General features: G+C 43.2%; 1 protein-coding gene across 2 annotated transcripts in view; it reads right to left on the bottom strand.

The window, feature by feature from the left end:
• Positions 1 to 1589: 1589 nt before the first annotated feature.
• The window catches only part of WFDC1 (WAP four-disulfide core domain 1), a 470630-nt gene continuing 449242 nt past the window's right edge, over positions 1590 to 22977 (bottom strand). For both annotated transcript variants that reach the window (XM_085637491.1, XM_085637490.1), the window contains one exon: positions 1590 to 7720. The gene's annotated coding sequence lies outside the window, so the exon portion shown is untranslated. The remainder of the gene's footprint in view (positions 7721 to 22977) is intronic.

Here is a 22977-nt window from a genome sequence, read left to right as displayed (position 1 = left end):
GGATGACGTCGGTGCGAATCGTACTTCCTGGTTCGTGAATGGCAGGCTGCGTGCGTCCCGACGTCACGTCGGCGCTTTCCCGGATCACATTTGTATGTTTATTTTCGTCGGTCGGGGTTTTGTACGATTCGTACGGAAATGGTATTTCCGTGTGAATCGTACTTCCATGTTTGTATATTTTTTCGACCGGGTACGCGTCGGACGGAGAATATGCTCCGTCCGACGGTTCGTACCCGATTTTTACCGGATCGTGATCGGCACCCTAGTATGAGGGAAGTTCAATGGGAGTAAAATAGCAAGTTCAAGTTCACACACTACACGTATCAAACTGATGTAACAAAAATGACTTTTAAAAGTGATTTCAGAACTGGTCAACAATCAATTTCCTATAAAATCATCAAGCAGGTATTCCAATTTGAAATTGAGATCCTGATGGTAGGAGGAATGAAGTTACAGACTCTGGTCCACTTGCTGAAAAAGCTTGTTTGAAGTTCTTGATTCATTGATGGTTGGTAAACATGAATAACCTTGTCTTGAATATGAACATAAAAAATGATAGGCACATATGCTGTAGACATAGGTTACCTTGGCAATATTTAGCATCAAGATTTCCATAATACAGAGGTGACATGTGCAGTTTTGTAGGGACAAAACATTGCGTTCGAAAACTGATGCAAAAGATTGCTTTTATGCCAATTAATTGATGCTGGTGTAATTTGTGCACACTCAGGCACAGCTAACTCTTAAGGGATCAATAAATGTAAACCAATAATATCTTATATGAAAATATTTAAATGAGAGTCATAAAATGCTATATAACATTGTACACAGGTGCTCCAACAGCACACTGCATGTGGTTTGTGAAAAGGTGACTGATAACCAAAGAACAAGGCACAGCAACTCTTCAAAGTATGTGTTTTGGCTGTTCAATGAATGTTCTTATGAGTGAGCTTCTAATCATTCATACTGCTTATTTTAAAATCAATAACAGACAAAGGGGCTGATTTACATATTGGCGGACAGGTTACTCCGTCACAATAGTGATGGATATCCCGCCCACCGAAATATAAATCCCATAGGATATAATGGAATTTATAATTTGGCGGATGGGATATCCGTCACAGTTGTGAGGGAGTAACCCATCCCCCAAGGCTCTAAATCAAGCCCAAAGTCTATTCAGCTACACAATGTGACATTTCATTACAATTTTAAATCTTGAAATTTACAAACCTTCTAGAGCTAATATTCTGAATTTACTATTCTTCCTGTCCATTAATGTTTCTTTGGGCACACAGTGCTACCACTTTTATTGCCTGGCCCTGATGAAAACACTTTTAAATGTATTCTCAGGTGATTGAACATCAACTAAACATTATTGATACTTGAGTTTTGGACTGTCTATTATTGGGCATTATGAATTATTAGAAGCTTTGGACATTCAAATCATATATTTTTAATAGCTGGTGTACCTTTTTCTTTGCTATTCGTTGTTGCATTGTTCATTCTGCTCTACGCCCCTTTTTAGGTCAAGCCTAAGCAGCACGCATGCGCTGTCTGGAAGACCTGGTGTAATCCCTATACGCAGTGTAATCGCCATGGCGCCTGGTTCACGGACGCCATGCGCATACGCTTAATATGCACCGGTGCTTTCATCATTATTACTTGTGCATTACCATTTATGTGCAAAGCTGTTCGCTGTGCTTTGTTTAAGCAGTAAGATGTCCCACACGTTTAAACATGGTAGATGCTGAGACGCTTTACAGCATAAATTCGTGCACTCCACCCTGAGCCACTTTGTGCTGTTTCTCGATCTGGTTACATTTGGATTGTTGCGGTACAGACCTCATTTTTAAAATAAATAAGGCATAGAGGCATGTATTTGTTGAGCAATATTGCCATGTGTTCGCGGCATACCTTTTAGCCTGTATTCTGTAACCAGCCTGCGGCGAGGTGCTCCTGTGGCCTGTTCCATCTTTAAAATTCACAAACACACATTACGCGCCCCGGTCAGTCCTGTTAGGCTAATAAGTAGAACGGGAACATCTGCCAGGTGGGTGCTTGTAATACAAGCACTTTTATTAGATGGCCGGCCAGCGCACTGATGCAACAAATATTTTAACTGGCTGCTCTCCTTAACACGCGCAGCGTCGCGTGGGGGAATGCTCTTTCTCTACAATGGCTGACTGAAGTTGCTGCACTGTCAGTTCCCCGATAGGTCCTGTGACCGTCCATTGCAAAAACCGAAGCTCTGCCAACAACTTCTGCTTTGTTTCCCAAGAATAATCGAAACCAGTTTCTGGAGAGCACAGAAGCATGCCAGCTATTTTTCCAGTAACTTCTTCGGCAGAGGCACTCAAACAACTCTTCGAGCTGAAGTGAACTTTTAGGAGATGGCCTCTAATTTCATTTGCAGTGAAACGATTTATATTTAGTGATTGGCTCTACATTTAATTATTGTTTTAATAAATACATTTTTATTACATAAAAACCTTAAGTGCTTACCCATCAAACTTTTACCAAAGCAACGCTTTAGTTGTTTCCCTTACTTTTAACTTGAATTCATGTTGAAACCCCTCTTTAAAAGCAGTAACACTGGCTTTGGAAAGGGTGTGATTGCCTGCTCTATAAATTCGTTTTTAATATGGCTGTAACGTCTCCATGGCCCTTGATACACAATAGCTGACACTGGAGGTCTGTCGAGAATTTCAGAGAGGTACTTGTTCTCGATCCGATGCAGAAAGCAAGTTTGCCTATTCATCACGGAGTTGCCATGTGGACAGGTCGTGTTATTGCCTGCTGTGATTCTCTGAAGGTAACAAGATCAGCATAATTTGTTTTCCATTCTTTACTTGTTCTCTTCTGCCTTGCGGCACCAATCAATCTTATGAACGTGGAACAATGACCCATGCAATTATTAATGGCAGGTTCTTCCGCAAGTAGATTTTTAGTGGAACTGAATGCACAGACCTTAGACAGGGCATTAATAGACTTCCAAACATTGACGATTTAGGTCTCACATTTGTGAAAATTTGAGGCATTGGCATTGTAAATTATTTATGTGTTTTGAAAACCTGCAAGCGGCGCGTAAATACGCACTTTGTACTTATAGTCCTTGCTTCTCGTAAGCAAGTACTACAAGTACAAAGTGCATGTTTACGCACCACTTGCAGGTGTTAAAAACACATAACCAAAAAGGCATTGTAACTTACAATGCCAATAGCTCAAACTCTCGCAAATGCGAGACCTATTGCATTGCAAATGCTTGTTGTATTTGGAATTTGTAGGGCACATTATACCCAAGGGTGTCAAAGCAGTAGCAGTAACGAAAGAAGCAATAATGTGCAGGAAACACCCACCTGTCGTCACCGAAGGGAGAAAAGCCAGGTTTTTAGCTTTTACGTAAAACTGTGTGGGAGGTGCTACTAGCAATGTTGGAAGGTAGCGCATTCAACAACTTGGCTGCAGCTACCGAAAAGGTTCATACTCCCCATCTATCTTTCCGGAATCTTGTAATCTTCTCCTTCCTAAGAGAAGACGATCTCAACAGTCTGCTAGGAATATGCCAATGGAAAGAGGATCTGAGGGCAAGTGGGCCCCGCGTGTGCAGGGCAGTGTGAACCAGACACATAGCTTTAAACGTCACATGCTTCCTACTCAGCAGCCAGTGAAGAGACCGAATGCCCTCCCTAACCGAAAAATGTTTATGGACATCCAGAATCAAGCACGCAGCTGCATTTTGAGCAATCTGAAGTCTGTTAATGGTAGGTTTATTGATATTTACATACAGCGGGTTGCAGTATTTCAACCGAGAGATAACCAAGGAGATAAACACTGCAACCCTAAGCTCGACAGGAATAAAAGGAAAGTCCTTTTCCAAGATTCTGAAGGTCTCAACCACAGACCGCTTTAGCTGATGTTGAAGACCTATTGTCTACAGTAAAATATAACTCAGAGTATGCCTTGGGGCAATTCTTACTCCTGATCGGATGGATTTCTGGTCTCTCCCAATTGTCTCTTCATTATTTGATGGCTTTCCTTCCTATTTTTATGTTTGTCCGAGCCCTGAAGCATTGCACTTTAATTGCTTCTGGCTGCATTAGTTGCATTATGTTACTTCGTATCTCTGGTGAGTAAATTTTTTATTTTGCTTTCAAGAATCTATTGGAACAGATATCTTCTTTTCTTGCTGTTTTAACCATCCATTTGTTCTTCCTATTTTCCCTGCACCCTCTGTTTCTGCTTTAATTTCCCCACTTGTCCCTTGCTCCCTATCCTGTTCCCCTTTTAATTAAATTGTTTCCTGAAGGACATCAGCCCTATTTGCTTTCTTTCTCTATCTGTTTTCCCCCACTAGCCAGTGGCTTCCTAGGGCTTTACCAGTCATCCTTATCCTACTTTCTTTTTTAAAAAAAATTATAATTATGTTTTTGAAAGCGTGGTACCTGCAAAATGCTACTGGGCCACTTGCTTCTTTTTTTGGCACGCCTATGCACCTTATTTTTATTGGTTAATTCAATGTTCTAGAACAGCCATTAGCCATATTTGAATGATACACTTAGGGGCCGATTCCGATCCGGGTCGGAAGAGCACCAAACGTGCACCGGCCGGAAAAACTACGAGCCGTACGCATGTTTTCCGGCTGACTCATACAGCTGTACGAGCAAGCAAGTACGATGCGAGCCACATGAAATTCACCGACCGAGTCGTTTCCGGGTCTGAACCGCTCCGTACGTCTCGGTCGTAAGCTAACCGTGGCGTGCAATGGCTGCAATTCCCGATCGAGCCAGTACGATGCATGCGTCAGACAGCCTGTGCGAGCCGGAGTGTCCAGCTCGCAAATCGTCCGGGTGGTTGCCTTTGGGGGTCCATGTCGGACCCCCTGTGACCCGCAGCCCTACGACTCAGACACAGGGGGAGACGCATGGGTCTCCCCAATACAGGCATGTACGGTGCGGATGGCACCAACCCGTACCCACTGTAGAAGGAGCACTTGTCCGCGATGAACCCATTCAGTCAATGGGAGCCCATGTACGCGTCGTACGACTGGCTCCCATTAACTTCTATGGGAGTCCGACCGAACCGAGTCTGGCAGCATACGGCCGCATCGTACTCGCTCGGTCGGACTGCAGGACTCCGGCTCGGTCGGAAAACACTCTGTATCCGGCTCGGTCGGAGTGCTTTCCGACCCGGATCGGAATCAGCCCCTTAAAATACTAAAGTGAGTGGTGCATCAAAATGCATACATATGCATGTACGAACACATCAGTCATCTTACAATGGTTTCCTTTTTAAAAGCAAAAAGGTTAGATCTTTCTGCTTTGCCCATACTTGTTGCATCTTGGGATATTGATGAGCCTTCTACAGTTCAATCTAATTGTCCCAGCTCTCTGTGTCTATCAATAAATAAATCCATCAATTTATAAAGCACCAGAACCTCACAGAAGCGTGAAAGTGCTGTTATCAGCAATGGTCCTCTGGATCTTAAAACAAATACATTTTTCATGAGTCCTTGAAAAGATGGACAATTGTCAATGAGTCTTATCTCATCTGGCAGGTCATTCCAGAGGGAAAAAGCAATTGTTGGGACAGGCCAACCATCAGACTTTATTTTTTGCTCTCAGTTAGAATGAGTAGTATTTTCAGTAGAATAACTTTTGGGCCCTTACAAGTGGATGCATCTGTAACCCATGTGCTCCATGAATTTTGAGACTTTCCCGTAAAAACTCTTTAGAGAAATGGTTAAGATATTATTTTGGATTACAGAGACAAATCAATATCTTTACAGTTAGCACCAGGGAGGAAATATTTGTTTTTATTATTAAGCTGGTAACAGCTCTTGCAGTTGAACTTTGGAGAACCTGCAGTATCCTGAAATTAGCTTCATAGGTCTGTCCGAGCAGAGATTTCAATTTACCCTCTGCAATATCTACAAAACCATCTTGCTAACTTAGGTCTGTTCTGTTCCTCCAAAATATAACATGCCCTTCTCAAAGTTCTAGATGGTAAATTGAGTAGGAAACAATTATGCTAATGTGGCTAACCAAGAGCAACCAGGAGTCTAATGTTACTCCAAGAGGTTTTGCCATGTTCTTAATTTGGATCTCTGTCTCACCCACTTTAAACGGGCTTTGCTCTACTCTCCCTTTCTTTGACCATACATTTTGGTCTCTTGCTAAAAACTCACCGTTAGTCTCATTGAGGCTGGCTCAGATTCTATCCATTCAGTAATGGATTGTGCAAAATATGTCCTGTACACTTGTATGATCCTGGGGCGGGTCATTTGTCTGATGAAAGTCAATCAGATGCATGACCATCTAAAATGTGGTCTAGTATGTACTTTTAAGCTAGACTTAGAAATACTTTTTTGGTGCTATTAGTTGCTCAATACTTTAAACAAAACACTTTAAAGTCTAGGGCAGTTTCAGCATTACCCTAAACGGTAGGTGAAAATTAAATTTTCATGAATTAATTAGAATTATAGCTAAATATCTAGTAGAATATGTAGTGATATTAATGAATGGGGTAAAGAAAGGGTGGCCATTGGTGCCTTTCTATGTTATTTGCAGATATTGTCTGACAAGGCTATGATGAGTGGAATTAAAGAAGAGCAAATGATGGGCCGTAGGATTTGGTGCTGTAGTGCTATTTAAGTTCTAGCTATTTGGCTTGCAAGACAATATTTACGGCACTCATGTGACTACTGTTAGTTTTTTGGGTGAAGTTAACTACTCCAACTTGATCCATGTCTGCAATGCATGGTCACATTTTGATCCTTTAATTTTGCAAGCTGCTACTTTTTGAACAGTCTGTGGTATGGTCATGCTAGGTGCTGAATGGCTGGGATATAGTGCAGCCTATGCATCTGGTATAAGAAGAACAGATTTGCAGACCATGGAGGGGTGTTTAACCTTGCTATCAATAATGTAGGCATGTAATCAGTAGCGGTGTTTGGGTCCAACTCCACATGCTTGGGATTCTTTCTATTGCACGTGGGTCGTTGTCATCCTCTCTCCCCCCTCAAAAAAGTCTAGACAGGGTCTTGTAGCTTTTCAAATTGGTCCTATGTAGTATGAAAGCAGACATTCCAGCACACACACCCATACATGGAAACATCAAACAACATTCCAAATACATACACCTTGTTGTAAGTATGCAGCATTTATTAGAACAAGTATGAAATATGACCCTTGATGTTATGTTGGAAGAGGGAGGATCGTTTGATGAGGATTTCTTGCTAGCACCTTGTATCTGCACCGATACATGTAAACTGGTGCAGTGTGAAAGCAGGTGGTGTTCTATAGGGTCCAGGCATTGGCAACTATGGTAAACACATTGCATCTCCAACGTTGAAATCCCTCAGTGTTAGTGCTGAGATTGTTTCATTTGGGAGATTCATAGGAATTACTTGATCTTCTTTTGCATCCACTTTGTAGCAACAGCAATCAAATGTGCTGTAAAGGTGTAGGTAGGTCTGTTAATATATCTGTGCCTTCAACATGTAGAAGAACTCTTGGACATGAAACCCTCCAGATTTATAGGATATCCACTGTCCAGTGTTGAAAATGTGTAGTACCACAGCAGTGGCCAGACACTTCTTGTGAATGGATATGGAAAAACAAAGCAGGTATCACAAGACCAGCTGGACTGAATGTTGAAGAGGTTCATGGTGGCTTAGGTTTGAGCTCTGCTTCCTTTTATAGCTTATTTTGGCCATGTGCTCCTGTAAGAATACATCAAGAAATGCATTAGTAAAACTGCCTTTCCAGTACTGTGCATACTTTTGATAATACAACTTTTGGTGGATAAGGATTAGCTGGTCATGCTTGATGGGACATTGCACACCACAGTTTGAGTCTGATTTTTAAAAACTCCTCTAATTTTTGAGGATGAAATACTGAAATTCAAGGGGAAACCACTGGTGGACTCTCCTCCACCATACTATCTCTATGGTGGAAAAAATTCCACCAAAATGGGTTCACAATGCTACCACCAGACTACTCATGGGAATTAAAAGAAATTATCACATCTCCTGTGCCTTATAAGCTTTACTCCATAACACAACTGATTTAAGATATTATGAATGATCCACCACTCCTTGAATCATTAAGGCCCCTCCTTCATTGCAGAGAAGCTCCCTTGATGTTGATGTCCTTCCTAGCACACTATCCCACTCAAATCAAATAAAACATTTTAGTTTATTAGCTAATAAAAACCATAAACATGATAAACACCACAACACAATCACCAATGCCGTGCATTTAAAATCAATCAATCAGTACTTCAGGCAATCTAAGCACCGGTGTCCCCGTCACAGGCGCACGCAGCCAAATCTAAAAATCATGCTTACAACAGGATGGAAATATGGGTATTTTAAGTAGTTTCAAACAATTGGCTTTACTGTGTCATACATATGAGCACAGGGAGATCAAATAAGACAATATAGTAAACTCACAACCGAATATATGATCCGGAACTAACATAGAGCGTGCAGCGATCCACAGGTAACTGTGCAAAAGCCAAAAACTGTGTAAACAATTTGGGACAAAATGGCACCTGCTAGGGTTAAATGCATGACAACATTTGTTCCAGATACTTAATGCAAACTTGACGCTACTTAACAAATGCGGCATTGTCAAAGCTTAACAGTGCAATATAAGTGGTCCTGAACTGAGGAGCGAGCAGAGATCCACAAGTAACTGTGCAAAGGGCAAAAACAGTAGAAACCTCTTGAGACAGAACGGCTGCTCACGTCACCTGCTAGGGTTAAATGCATGACCACGTGTGTTCCTGATGCTTAATACAAACTTAAAGCCACTGTGCAAAAGGGGCATTATCGAGGCTTAACAGTACATTATAGATGATCCTGAGCTAACAAGGATCATGCAGCATGTAGAGCGTGTAAGAATCCACAGGTTACTGTTCAAAGGGTAAAAACAGTAAACATATTGGGACAGAACGTCCGCTCACGTCACCTGCTGAGATTATGTACACACCAACATTGTTCATGATGCTTAATGCAAGCTTGACCCTGCTGTGCAAAAGAGGCAATATCAAAACTTAATAGTACATTAAAGCAATGTATGCCGAAAACAGGACAAACTTGTTACACGCACCTATCTGCCAAAGAGGCTTATGTGCCTAATGCAACCATTAAAACGGCTATGCAGGGATAACATTTACTGTGCAATTAGCATATTGCTCGTATTGTGTGTACCTTTCTTCAAGATAACATTTCAGTCTGTTTGTTTAAAGTTGAAAAAACCGCACCAAGCGAATGTTCAACATAAGAATCTATGGATTTAAAGCCTCTATGGCCGCCGCCCTGCAGGTTCTAATACCTAAGGCTAAAAATGTCTTGTTAAAAAATGTGTGGTGTAGTAGCATATTTGCAGGTGGCGCCCTGTGCGACAATGTTTGTTGGCGCCCCCCACAGACTCCCTCACTACCACCCCTTCACAGTGCCCCCTCAAGTCTCCATAACCACTCTCTCTCAGATGTATTTAATTAGTTATATAGCGCCTCATATACTAGTGTAGGGCGTCAGAGCACTTTACATCACACACACACTACACAGAGATATCAGTCATAGGTGTGTAAATCAGTGTATAGGATTTGTTACATAAGCCAGAGGACTACAAGGAGTAGGAGTCACAGGTCATTCCTACTGGTAGACATTTTAGTTTAAGAGTGTTTGGTCTGGAGAAGCACAGACTCGGAATTTAAAACATAACCCCACGGTTTGGGGTTAAATTTAATAATAAGTATTTTTTATTTTTACCAAAATGAACCCTTTTTGAAACATTAGAATAATGAAAGACAGAGGAAAAAATTATAATGCTCTAATCTAGATCTTCTGTTTGCATGCAGCTCTTTGACAGTTATTAGCTTACTGTTCCATGTTAGGATTTTAACATCTACACTGCTAGTAACAAAAGGATCTCTCTGACAAAAGCACTGACCTATTTAAACTAAATACACTTTCTTATCTGCATGGGACACATTCTTGGCAGCAGGCACATTAACCCTCTGTGCTACCATAAAATGAGTTAAAACTTCTACTAGACAAAAGTCTTTCTCTCTCCAGGAAGAACATTAATCACCATAGATATCTTGACATTTTATTGTTGGATGGAAATTGCTGGAGAGCAGCAATGCAGCAGCAGGTGCTTTTAAAACCATCAAATACTTCCAAGCACGGCGCCACCTTGAAGAGTCAGCACCTGGTGTGGGGGAACCAGTCGCACCGCCCTAGTGCCGGCCCTGCATATTTGGGCACACAGAGGACATGTATGAATGTTTCTTTTGCTATATTGCACAAGCAACACAATGCATTTTTTAGCTGAGCCTCCTTCTGCCACTTGGGGACGAAATCAAGGGTGGGGAGGTGTCCAAATCACATCTTAATCAGTTCCCGCTTGGTGGTCAATGAAAAAGCTGCCTCGACGTAGGGCTGTTCTTTACTTGTCATATAAAGGTATTACTAACCAACCATGTGATCGTTGTGTGAGTGGAGCTTATCTTCTAACCTGCTTTTCTGCTGTATGCATTTGTTCACATAGTTCTTGAAGGTAAAACTACTCGCGTTCAGTTGCCATAAGTCCTGGATATCAAGATTCTGTGTACTTTCCTGCAGGTATTTGGCAAAATGTCCTTTCCCCCCTTTTCAAATTTTTCTTAGCCCAGACAAGTTTGGCTAGCGATCCCTCCGGGGCACTCCATAGTCAATGGCAGGACTTCACAAAGGCTCCTTGCCTGGCTAGTGGTTGTTTAACCAGACCAAATTCTAACCTTACTTGGGCGGGGTAAGCCGACCTTGGAATTTGGAATGCACTTTATATGACCTTATTGCAATCTTCTCCAGAAGGTCTGCATCTTCGCCCAGCATTATTTCACCTTCATAAGATAGAGTTGTAATCAATTTTGATTTTATAACTGTTATCAGTGCATTTAGGTTATGTCCCAACAAACTTTTCCTCAGGTTTAAGAAGTTAAAGTTTAAAGCTTCTGCTTTTGTGATAATGGTTTGATTTCCAACTGATTATTTACTAAGTACTCGGGAAGCCTGTTGATCAGCTTCTGCAGGCCCACACAGTCATTGCTTTCTAACAGTAGATTGTCTTCTTACAGAATATTGCTCAACTGTTGAGACCCAATACTAGGTGCGTGTGAAACCCCTTCTGCCAGGGTACCCGAGAGATCCCTGATGAACAGATTAAACAACAGCGGCACCCTGTTTCAATCTGAGGGAGGTTTTAACCTTCTCTGGATAGGTGGCGCCCGTCCCCCACCTTGATCTTAAGCAATGTTTTTTTGTACATCAGCTGTATGGCCCTTAACAGGTTTTCGTGGAATTCTCTAGTGAGATAGTTTCTCCCAGAGCAGGCCTTGAGGGGCGTAGTAGAAGGCCATTTTCAAGTCCACAAAACACATCAAAAGCGGCGTCCCGGTGTCGTGTGCTCCTTTCATTATGAGTTTTTTTTCAGCAATAATGGTCCCATTCACATAGAGTAGGTATAATATCACAATTACTACAATAAGAAATTGGAGTTAAACAAGTGATCAATGCAAAAGATAAATAACATCTTTAATTATAATTTTGAAGCAAGTAATAAACAAAACAGTGAGTGAGCTAGCCGTGATGAGGTAAAAGGGAAATCAGCCGATTTCCTTAACCCAGGCTGGTGACTTTTAAAAGGTGACTTTTTGGTGCCTGAAAGATTGCTAATACAAAAAAGTCAGATCAGCATCTCATACTCAACAATCAAATGTAAATTACAATATAGAGTTTAGAGACGTAAGTCGACGACGTTTCAATCCCATGAGAATAGTGGGATCTCTTCAGGACAAAGCGATGACAAGAATGCCTGGGAAGTTAGCCTGGGTAGGTAAGGTTGAAGAGGTAAGAGAGGGTAGGGCGAGAATGGGGGAGGAAGAGTGGGAAAACATTGGTTAGAATAAAAACTGGATAAGGAGTACAGTGCACGAAGGGAATACAGAGTCATGAGGCATGAGATGAGCAGAAGGGATATGCCAAAAAAGAACAAGGGGAGCGAAAGACGTATCAAAACCATACTGAAGGCACTAAGATCGGCAATGAATCAATATTGCAATTAAGTGCAGTGCTAAGAATGGGGGGGAGGAAGGATAAGAAAAAAGATCAAGATACTATGGAGAAATATACTAATAGAGATTGGCCCAAGTTGTCAATACAAAAGGTCGATAGGTGAGGGCAGTAAGGTATATATGACATAGTGAGAGTGAGACCACATGAGTAGACAAGAAGAGGAGTAAAAATAATCAAGGTGAAGGTAGGAGAAGTAAGGAAGGACAGCAGGGAGTGGCAGAGTAGGGGGAGGGACTTACGTGATGGCGATTGCGGGGTGACCTGAGGCCGTAAGTGGCGAAGGCGCGTTGGCGCGCAGACCGAGATCGGTTGCAATTCAGAAATCCAGAAGTCCAGTACCAGGTGCCCAAAACATGTTGCGGGTAAGGCAATGGCGTCAGGAATGGAGGCCTCGAAGGGGAGAAGAGTTGGGTCCCAGCCGGGACCAGCGTTTATGAGGGGAGAGGGCTTGGTATCTAATAAGGGGAGAGAAAAGGGAGTGGGTAGTAGCGATCGAGGGAATGAAAACGGGGGAAAGGAGGCGGCGCAGCCAGTAGCAGCGCTTACCTGAAGACGGAATCTTCAATAAACGGAGAACGGTCCACAAGCTCAGTGAGCAGCAATGGTAACAGGTCACCTGACGGGAGCTCAGAGTGTACGAGCGAGTAGGAGGGGCAAGGGGGGGCAGGCTCGATAAGTACCGCAGAGGGAATGAAAATAGTTGAAGTACTCATGAAGAGGTCAAAAAGGCGGCCATGATGGGAAGGTGTAGAAAGAGAGGGGGATGGTGAATAGTAATTGCAAAAGTAAAAAACCTTAATGTGGCCAGGTGCCTGAATGTAGAAGACCAGTGAGAACATAAAGAAGGAGGTATAGGGAAGAGAGAAAAAACAGAATATTACGACAAGAAGCAGAAGTACGCCATAAGGGGAAAAATATATATGTGGAATGCCAACATGAGGAAAAGGGAAGGGAGGGACCAGGCGAGTGATAGAGAATAAAAAGGGTCTAGTGGGTGTCAAGGAGGAGAAGAGGGCAAGAGTATGTTTAATATACAAACCAGTAGGAAAGTAAGGTGGAGGAAGGGTGATTGAAGGGAGAGCAGGCATAGAGGATAGATAGGAAAAAATTATTGAAAGGGAATTAAAGCACTAAAATAAACATTGAAAGCAATTGCAATTACAGTTTCTCGAAGGTGAAGACTTACTTGCATGAACCACACTGAAGATGACTTAAGGTGGCAAGTCATTAGTGTGATCCAACAACCCTCAAGAAAACACAAAGATTGGCGCTATTCTGAATAAGGAAGAACTTAAATGGATAATCCGTACTGACAGCCTGCACACAGGGCTGAACCGTTTGGAGGATTGGTCTAACCTGCTCTAACCAGTCTATGAACGCCTGTAATTGCAATTGCCTTTCAATGTTTATTTTAGTGCTGTAATTCCCTTTCAATAATTTCTTTCCTATCTTTCCTCCATGCCTGCTCTCCCTTCAATTACCCTTCCTCCACCTTATTTTCCTACTGGTACTTACTGTAGTAATTGTGATATTATACCTGCTCTATGTGAATGGGACCATTGTTGCTTAAAAATACATGTCTACCCTTGGTCCCGTCTGACTTTTAGGGATTCCTTGTCTCTTATTTGAACCTTTCATTATGAGGTCCACAGCCATCAGGTTAGTGGTGGTTCCTTACTTTTTAGTAAACCCTGTTTGGTTCATTGGTAGCCTTTTTGCCTATGTCACCTACTTCTGTAGTTCTTGTAGTAGTAGCGCAGAAAAGTATTTGAGGTTCACATTGAGAAGTGATATCAAACTGTAATTGTTGGGGGACGCAGCTACCCTGCCCTTGAAAATGGTGTGAATCACTGAGCCTCTCCAGCTTTCTGGGGTGCTTTACGTCAACAATATTTGCTTAATTATTGTGTTCAAGAACTAAGCTCAGGATGTGACATTGTGCTTTAATTGCCTAGTTGGTATACCATTAGGGCTGTGTGCACAGCTGGAATGGAACGCGAGTTCTAGATTTTTTTATCAAGGCCTCCATTGAGAGATCTAGGGGTACAATTGAATGGCTTGGGTTGTCAGTAACTTCATTACCATTGGCAGTTAGGGTTACCAACTCTTGGAGGCTAGTGCTGCGATCTTTTGAATGTGGGGTCAAACCTGAGGCAGAATGGTCATCTGTGCTTCCTTTGTAATGTGTTCGTAGATATTTAATCCATTGTTCCTCATTTATGTTTGTGTTGTTAGCCCTCCTAAGGCCCTTATAAAGCTTGTTGACTAGCTTCCATTTGGAGGAGTAAAGTAACTTTGCCCCTCAGTGCTTCTGATCTCTCCTTCTTTAGCAGCCATATCACCTTTTTTAGGCTCATGCGCTCCAATTGTAGGCGTTTTAGTAAAGCTAAATCCTGTGATGAGCGTGATAGTTGAAGGAGCTCTTTGTTGATCCTTGACCTGATAAGGCAAACCGGCTTTGGCTGGATAATGGAGTGCTTGTGGGTAATAGGTTTACCTTTCTCTGGGTTGTTGGCCGGATATCTTGCTACAAGGGTGTTCGAAAGGCCCTCCCAAGCCTTTATCAGATTTTTCTCGCTAGATGGTATTTCCTTCAGGATTCCCTCTGCCTCGCTTGCCAGACCTCTAATGTTGTCCATTTGAGGCGTTTTAAATTTTCAGTGTGAGTTTCAAACTGCACTATCCGTGCCTAATCTAATACGGATAGGCTGGCAATTTAACAGATGTTTTGTGGGTGGTGGTCGCTCTCAGATCTATGCTTAATTTTAAAGTAGACTACTCCACTTTACAATCTGGCACTCACAATCATATAGTCGATATAGGAGATCATTTTATATGAGTTCCTTGTCCAGACTGGTGGGATATCCCCCGGGAGGCGTCCATTGACTATTACCAGATCAGCTGCTTCGCAAGCCTTCACAAGCCTTTTCCCAAGGTTGTCATGGCATCTGTGCGTGGGATGACATTGTACTGGCAACACCTTTAATACATCTTCGCCAGCCTCGTAAGTGTCTTGAAAAAGGTGCCGATTAAATTCTCCAGTAATTACCAGGTTTGCCATCTGTTTATCCCCTTTCCACTCCAGGAGCAGCTTGATATGTTTTTCCACTATTTTTGATTTTTCTCTCGGGTTAATATAAATATTAACCAGGATCAGTGGAGTTGTCGACTGCTTGTCCCATCCCTCCAGACTTAAGAGCTGTAAACAAGGGTCATTCTATATCCAGTGGTGTTACCTTGATTGTTAATTTCGAGTTCACATATGTCGCTAATCCACCTTTTGCCTTTCCGTGGGTGCTAGTTTTGTTTGCCTATCTGTTGGATTCAGTGAACCCAATTAATGGAATGCTGGTTTGTGCCAAGCTCTCCTTGCAATTATGTCAAACCTGTTGAGGTATGCCACCATTGTAGCATCTTCAATGTTTGTGGGAAGACCACTCAGGTTCCAGGCAAAGATGTTTAGCTTATCATATATTTTTACGTGGTGTCTCGGACGATTCTCATTTCAGTCTTCACAGCCACACCATTAGAACCAATGTTAGCCAGCTCCAGTTGTCCTAGTCACCCTGTTTGGAGACTCGTCTAGACCCTGAGCCTTCCTCCGTTTGCAAATCTGCTGCTTGAATGTTTAGCCCTGAAACACTGGTGGACAGGGGACAACCCACTGCTCCTTTCAAAACTGAGGGTGCTATTGATTCAAACCCTTGTATTGCCTCATACCAGAAGCACTGGTAGTTGTATCAGTTTATCAATGACTTCCTTGCACGCACACATTGCGAAATCATTGTCCTTCCTTGATTGAACTCTTTGAATCAGGTTATTTAAATTCTCCAGCTTACAGTCTATACCGGATAGAAAAACTGCCAACGTATTTAACAGTCCACTTGTACATCCATTTTGTTGGCATGATCATTCAATGCTTCCACCATCACTTGCATTGTATTTAATACTGCCTCCCAAAAGCTGTCGCTGGGATCCAGTTTGGACTCTCGGCCCTTCTTGAACACTCTAGACATTGGTCTTCTGCCTATGGAGTATCGAAGAACTCAGCTCCCCTTGCATCAGGGGATCCAAGCACTACCTCACTTGTGCGGCGCTTCTTGAGCTGGCCCACTGCCTCAGCTCCTGCGTAAAAGTTCAGGTGATTTGAGCCGATTCCCATCTTAAAGGTCAGAAAGGCATCAAAAATGTAATTAATGTTGCATGGACGGCTTCTGATATTCGGTTGTTTAATGACATCTATGGTGTCTAGGGGGACGGCGTTTGCAGAGATAACTTCCACTCCACGGTGCTGTATTCCCTGCAGTCCAGAGAGACCGCATCATGATACCTATCCTAGGAATGTTGGACTTGTTGGACTTGTTGCCAGTATTGTGCCTCTGCTGCTGGTAAATTTGTCCTTTTTAGGATGATGAATGCTGTCGTTAGGATTGGGGGTGGGTGTAGAGGTTGCACTCCGCCCATGTCTGAAGGGCCGTCCTTTGGGGATTCTGAACCCTGACCAGAGGGTCCAGGCGCACGGTGCCCTTCCACAACCCCTTCCTATTCCTTTATGCCCAAGGGTAGAAAGAAGTCAGAAATCAGATGTTTGCAAATTTTATCTGTAATCCTTATTTCTTTGGTACAGCAGCGCCCCTAGCTCATCTTACTAACACCATCACTAGCACAATAAGTTGACATCGAGCCTGCCATATCCAACGTGGCTGCTATAGGGCTAAGTTCGGCTTTGCACTGATCTATGCATTGGTCTCCGCTGACATCCTCCTCTTAATGCTATTCGATCGAGGTGTCTCCAGTGCGGCTGTCTCCCACTTACTTTTCATCTGAGTGGTCTGAGTGATTGTCCTGGAATTTCTTGCCCGCATGACCACCAACTACAACTCCTGTATATCCAATCCTCCGAAAGAGCGTGGGGTGGAGGTGGGGTATGGGGGGCCACCGTTTCCCCTAACTTCCAAAATGCCAGCCTTACTCTTCTTTAGTCCTCTTTGTGTCCTCTTCTGTCTCTTATTCTCCTCTGGGGGGTGGCCCACCCAGATCCACAAACCACACCCGATCCTAAGTCGGGCCACTTCTGTGTCTCTGAGGGCCCAACTACTACAGTTGTGCCAGTAACCACATCTCCCCCTCACACCCCTCCCACTCGCTTACAGCTCCCCCTCAAACCACAACTATCCCACTCAAACACCACTATCAATCAAGTCCCATCCTCTGGTCCACATTACTGGAGGATTCCCTCCCTGAACTAACAGGCCACTCTTCAAGGGTAAGCACTCAAAAAGTCCCATCATTTTTGTACAATAATATTCCCAGTTTGACCGCAATCTATTTCAATGCAGTGCATTTTAATCATGGATTGAAACAAGCCTTCAAGATACATTATCCGCTTTGAACATTATTCCTCCATGCGCCACCTCCAGAACCTTGGATATCACATTGCAGTTGAAAATGTTAAGCCTGAATTAGAACACTGTTTCCCACTCGACGCTTGAAGATGGCCACCTAAATACTCAAGAACTACAAACAAGCCTTATGCACACCTTGTGCCTTTACAATGCCAAGATGTCCTACGTTCATAGCCTTATCATCTCACTTCAAACTCGCCCACGATGATTTGTACCCCTTATCAATAGCCTACTCTCTGCCCCCACACTCTCTTATCAATCCCCCATCCTTATAAGGCTGCCAATTTACCCTGTCAATTTTGAGACCTTTTCAGTCCTCACACTATTAAACCTTTCATCCTCATTTCCAGGGTTCTTCTTTATCCATCCTTTACGTTCTGCTATTCTGTAACATCTGGCACATGCCAGACATGTTTTAAATCAGCAGTGTTTCCCCTCTTCTAAAACAATTTCTGTTGATCCAAAGTCTCCTTGAGACTATCACTTTACATCTCAGCTCTCCATTTATGTTTTGTTATGTTAAAGGAATTGATTCAGTGCAAATATTATGCAGAGGTGTCAAGGTGCTAAGGTCCAAAAAGAGCGATCGAGATATGATAAATTAAGGAAACAGCCACTTTTTGAGATTCTTCAGAAATTAAAAAAGATCTGAGATTTGATTTGATTCTAGCATTTATATAGCGCACAAATGCCCTAGAGCGTCTAGGCCCTTATACTAGCAAGTTCAGTAAGGTGCCGATAGAACCGTGGCAGAACGTGTTAATTGGCTGAGAGCAAGGTGTTTAGTGATTTCCTAAAAGCGAACTGCGTAGGGCTGTTCTTTTTGCAGGCTGGAAGTGAGTTCCATGTTTTGACCGTCCCTAACAAAGATTCTTCCGCCCCATCGAGTTCTCTTGATTCGGGGAGTTTGTAAGAGTTTGCTATGTGCGGATCTTAGATTTCTGGAAAGCGCATACCAGTTAAGGTGTTTCTTCAAGAATTGAGGACCCGCACCATGCATTGCCTTAAAAAGCTAGGCATTGGGATTTAAACTTGATCCACTTGCCTACTGGGAGCCAATGCAAAGTTCTGAGACAGTGGAAAACTGTCTGGGACCTAGGGATATCCAGCAGTAGTCTAGCTGCCGCATTTTGGAGGTGCTATAGCCTCTGCAGAAACTGTGATTGGATGCCCACATACAAGGCATTACCATAATATAATCCAGACAGTGCTAATGCTGTTGCAAGTGTTTTCAGGGAGTCGGGCAGGATAAATGGGTGGACTTTCCAGATCATTTTTGAGATTAAACAAAATAGTAGAGGTGAGTGTATTGATCTGGTTCTTAAATGTCAGTTTGTCATCGAAAATTAAACCTAAGTTTTTCACCTTCTGCACTGGAACAGGAAAGTCTCCCAAACTGAGGGGCCACCATCTAGGTGACCAGAAGGAGGTATCAGTACCTAACAGTAGGACCTCCGTTTTATCGCTGTTACGTTTTAGACAATTAGATCTCATCCACTGGAATAGCTGTGTAATACAGCTGTTAAATCGATCTGCTGTCTCTTCACCATTGCTTGACACTGACACCACTAACTGGGTGTCGTCAGCGTATGACACCACTGAGAAATCGTGACGTCTGATGATTGTAGCTATCGGGGTCACATAGAGATTAAAAAGCGTAGGGCTCAGGTATGAACCCTGTGGCACCCCGCAGGGGAGTTTAAATTGCTTCGACGTGAAAGCTCCGGACTCTACTGATTGAACCCTGTCGGAGAGAAATGATGTCAGCAAATTGAGGGCTGAGCCTCTAATTTCCAGCTCAGATAGCCTGTTTGCTAATATTTCATGGTTCACTGTGTCAAAGTCTGAAGATAGATCTAACAAATCAGGGCGGCCTTACCCCCAGCGTCGAGTATAGCTCTGAATTCTTCTGCTGCCATGACCAGTACTGTGCCCCTCCCGGAATCCGGATTGTGCGGGATCTTGATGGTCCGTGGCAGAGATAAATGCTGTGAGCTGTGCATTTAGTATTATTTCCAGTAGCTTAGCTAGGAAGGGTAGTCTGGCGATAGGTCTGTAGCTGCTAGGATTGGCTGGAGCAAAGTAGGGTTTTTTAGGAGTGGAAGAATCAATGTTGTTTTCCAAGTGGTAGGGAAGGAACCTGAGCAAATTATACCCTTGTATGCATTGGTTAGTGGTTCACTGATAACATCAGGCACAAGGTGCAGTATTTTAGGAGGACAGGGGTCGGATGGATCCCCTGATTCGAACGTTTTTACCATCTGGAGAATCTGTTCTGCAGAAGGAGGGAAAAATGCCGTAAACGGATTCAGTGGGAATGAATATGTAACTGCTAGAACGTTCCCAGATCTGGTTTCATCACAGTCCATAAAGGATTTTTACACTGTCTCTACTTTGTCTTTAAAAGACTGAGCCAGTATGTTACAAAATTCGGCACTGCTTTCCATCCTTGGTGGCTCTGGAAGTTTGGCTAGGCTTTTCACTGTAGTGAAGAGCTCCTTACTAGAGTTTTTTGCTTGTAAGATGTTTGTTGAAAAGTATTTACTTTTTTCTTCCATTATCAATTTCTTGTAGTCTGTCAGTGATTGGGCATATTGTTTTTTTAGTAGGGTCATAATTTGCTCTCCACTGCCTCTCTGTCCTTCTACAGACTTGTTGAGGAGCGCTTAATTTATCAGAGAGCCATGGTTCGGAGGGATTTTTCCGCCTGGTGAGAAAGGTCTTTATCAGTGCTAGTGGGTCAACTGTGGCTTTAATCCAGGTAGAGATCCTATGAGCAGCAGTATTGGCATCGGTGGTAAGGTCTGGCTTTGAGCAGGATAGGGACACTTGTAGAGTGAATGGATAAATGTTCCCCCATTCATGACCTTTGGATGTGACATGGGGTTTATGCGGTCTCGAGGAGTGCTGTTCAATGCCTAATGAGAAAATTATAGCTTTATGGTCTGACCATGGGACAGGCAGCACTTCAGAGACCTTCAAGGATCAGTTTGAGGTAAAAATGCCATCAAGGTTTGCCCTGCGTCATGAGTAGCATGCTCAACGATCTGTCTCAGGGAGAAACTAGTCATGGCGCCGACTAATGAGGATGTATTGTGGTCCTCCTGTTTTTCAAGATGGTAATTGAAATCACCTAACACTGTGAAGTCTGCTGCATCGATACTAGATTCTACACAAGGGCTTATGGCATTCAGAAAGGTGGTCCTTGACCTATGCGGTCTGTATAGGAGAAGGCCCTTAAATGTATAGTTTTTACTTAGCATGATCCAAAAGGATATTACTTCACAATCTGGAGAGAGACCCTGAAACTAGCAAGTCATCTCTGAAGATAATTGCTGGCCTCTCTCCCGCTTGTCTTCCCGATCTGCTCTAAGAATTGAGTAGCCTACAGCTATTGCTAAGCCCATCGCTGTGTCGGAAGATTAATCCGCCCAGGTTTCAGTGACAAATGCCAAGTCAAGCTTATAAGAGCGCAAAGTCTCTGCAAATTCTGTATTGTGTTTAGGTAAGGACTGCGCATTACTGAGCATGCCCAGGAACACCTTTGTGGCTCCTGGAAGCAGATGTTTATGCAGGGTGGCAGCAGCACGGTCTCTGACCTTAGCAAAGCACAGGTGTAGTTTGCACTGGTGGCACTGCCTGGGCTCACTCTGTAGGTCTAATACAGGGCAGTTATCGTCTCCAACTGCCTTGTTTAGTGGCAGAAGTTCATCCCTTGAGTATTTAATAGTTGACCCTACTCCTGGGGGAAAACGGGCAGGGGCTATGGCACTGGGCGTGATCCAGGTCCGGCTGGGCACAGAAGGGCTGGTCTTTGGTGCGCCTTCAGCACGACCGCTGCGCGCGTCCGCTCTGACATCGGCTAATAAGGTGGTTGTGGCGGGAAACTAGCCCACGCACCACCCGGAAATGCCTTTAGCCGCCGGAAGTGAGGAGGACGATTAACTGGTCCGTACATGCCCTCTGCACAAACGGCACTGGCCGCGGCGGAACAGGGCAGACACAAGGATACTAATGTCCACCAAGTGAGTACGTGCAAAGTATCAGCAAGGCGAGGAAATCACCAAGGAAAGAATACTTTAAAATAAGAAAAATGTTTAACCACAACGAGCCTCGTAAACTTTAAAAATGATAAAAATAGTTAAGAGCAACAAGGCACCCAGTAATAATAACAATTGAACAGTTGTTTTAAAATAAGGTGCAGCAACCATGGCAGCCTTACCGCTAGTGGCTGTGAATCCGCTCCGGCATCGGCTAATAAGGTGGTTGCGGCGGGAAACTAGCCCGCGCACCACCTGGAAATGCCTTTAGCCACTAGAAGTGAGGACGACGATTAACTGGTCCATACACGCCCTCCGCGCAAATGGCACTGGCCACGGCAGAACAGGGCTGAGACCGGGATCCTAATGTCCACCAGGTGAGTACATGCAAAGTATCAGCGAGGAGAGGAAATAGCCACAGAAAGAATTCTTTAAAATAATAAAAATGATTAAGCACAACAAGGCTCGTAAACTTTTAAAATTATAAAAATAGTTAAGAGCAACAAGGTTGTTCTAATGAAAAGAGGAAGTGCATTCCATTACTTGGCCATTGAGATGGCAAACCTCCGACCTCCCCAGTTGTTTTTTCTGAATCTATTTATGATGGAATTTGAGATCTGGAGGATTGTAGCCATCTACCCAGAACATGCCATTTAAAAGCATGCCTGAGGAATTCTCGGCCAACCCCACACAAGGCTTTATGGGCAAGGCAAAGAGCCTTGAATTTAACTCTTTGCCTAACAGGCAACCGGTGCAAATGTTCGATGGCCGGAGCCACTGATTGACATTTGGGGGTCCCTGTGATCATTCTTGCAGAAGAATTTTGCAAAACATGCAGCTTGTTTAGATGTTTTTGCTGCATGTTGAGATATAAAGCATTGCAGTAATTGATCTTAGAAAGAATAAGTGCAATAGTAACACTTTTTGGAGCCAAGACTGGGATGTAGGGGCGAATCTTTTTTTTATCAGCCTAAGAACATAAAAAGTGGAGGAAGTGTTGCATTGACCTGAGATCGAAAAGTGAGTTTATTATCCATAAACACCTAGAGTTTTGGCTTTACATACTGGAGTTGGAAGATATCCAAGTTCTGTAGGCCAGCAAGGTGAGGACCACAGGGAAGTTGTATTTCCAAACATGATGACCTCTGTTTTGGCTGAATTTAGCCTCAGACAGTTTAAATTCATCCAGTTTCCTATGGTTGAATTGCAGTCGCAGAAATTTGAAGCCTCCCGGTTGTTTGAAGAGGACAGTGCCACCACGATTTGGATGTCATCTGCATAGAATGTTAGATCAAGCCCAAAAGATCTGAGGGATGCCAATGGTTTAACGTAAATGTTAAAGAGAGTGGGACTAAGACCAGTGCCCTGTGGAACACCGCATGGCAAGGTGAATGATTTGGATACAAAA

The sequence above is a fragment of the Triturus cristatus genome, chromosome 12 (genome assembly GCF_964204655.1).
Source record: "Triturus cristatus chromosome 12, aTriCri1.1, whole genome shotgun sequence".
NCBI classification, from domain to species: Eukaryota; Metazoa; Chordata; class Amphibia; order Caudata; family Salamandridae; genus Triturus; species Triturus cristatus.
This window is presented reverse-complemented; position numbering and strand designations above follow the sequence as displayed.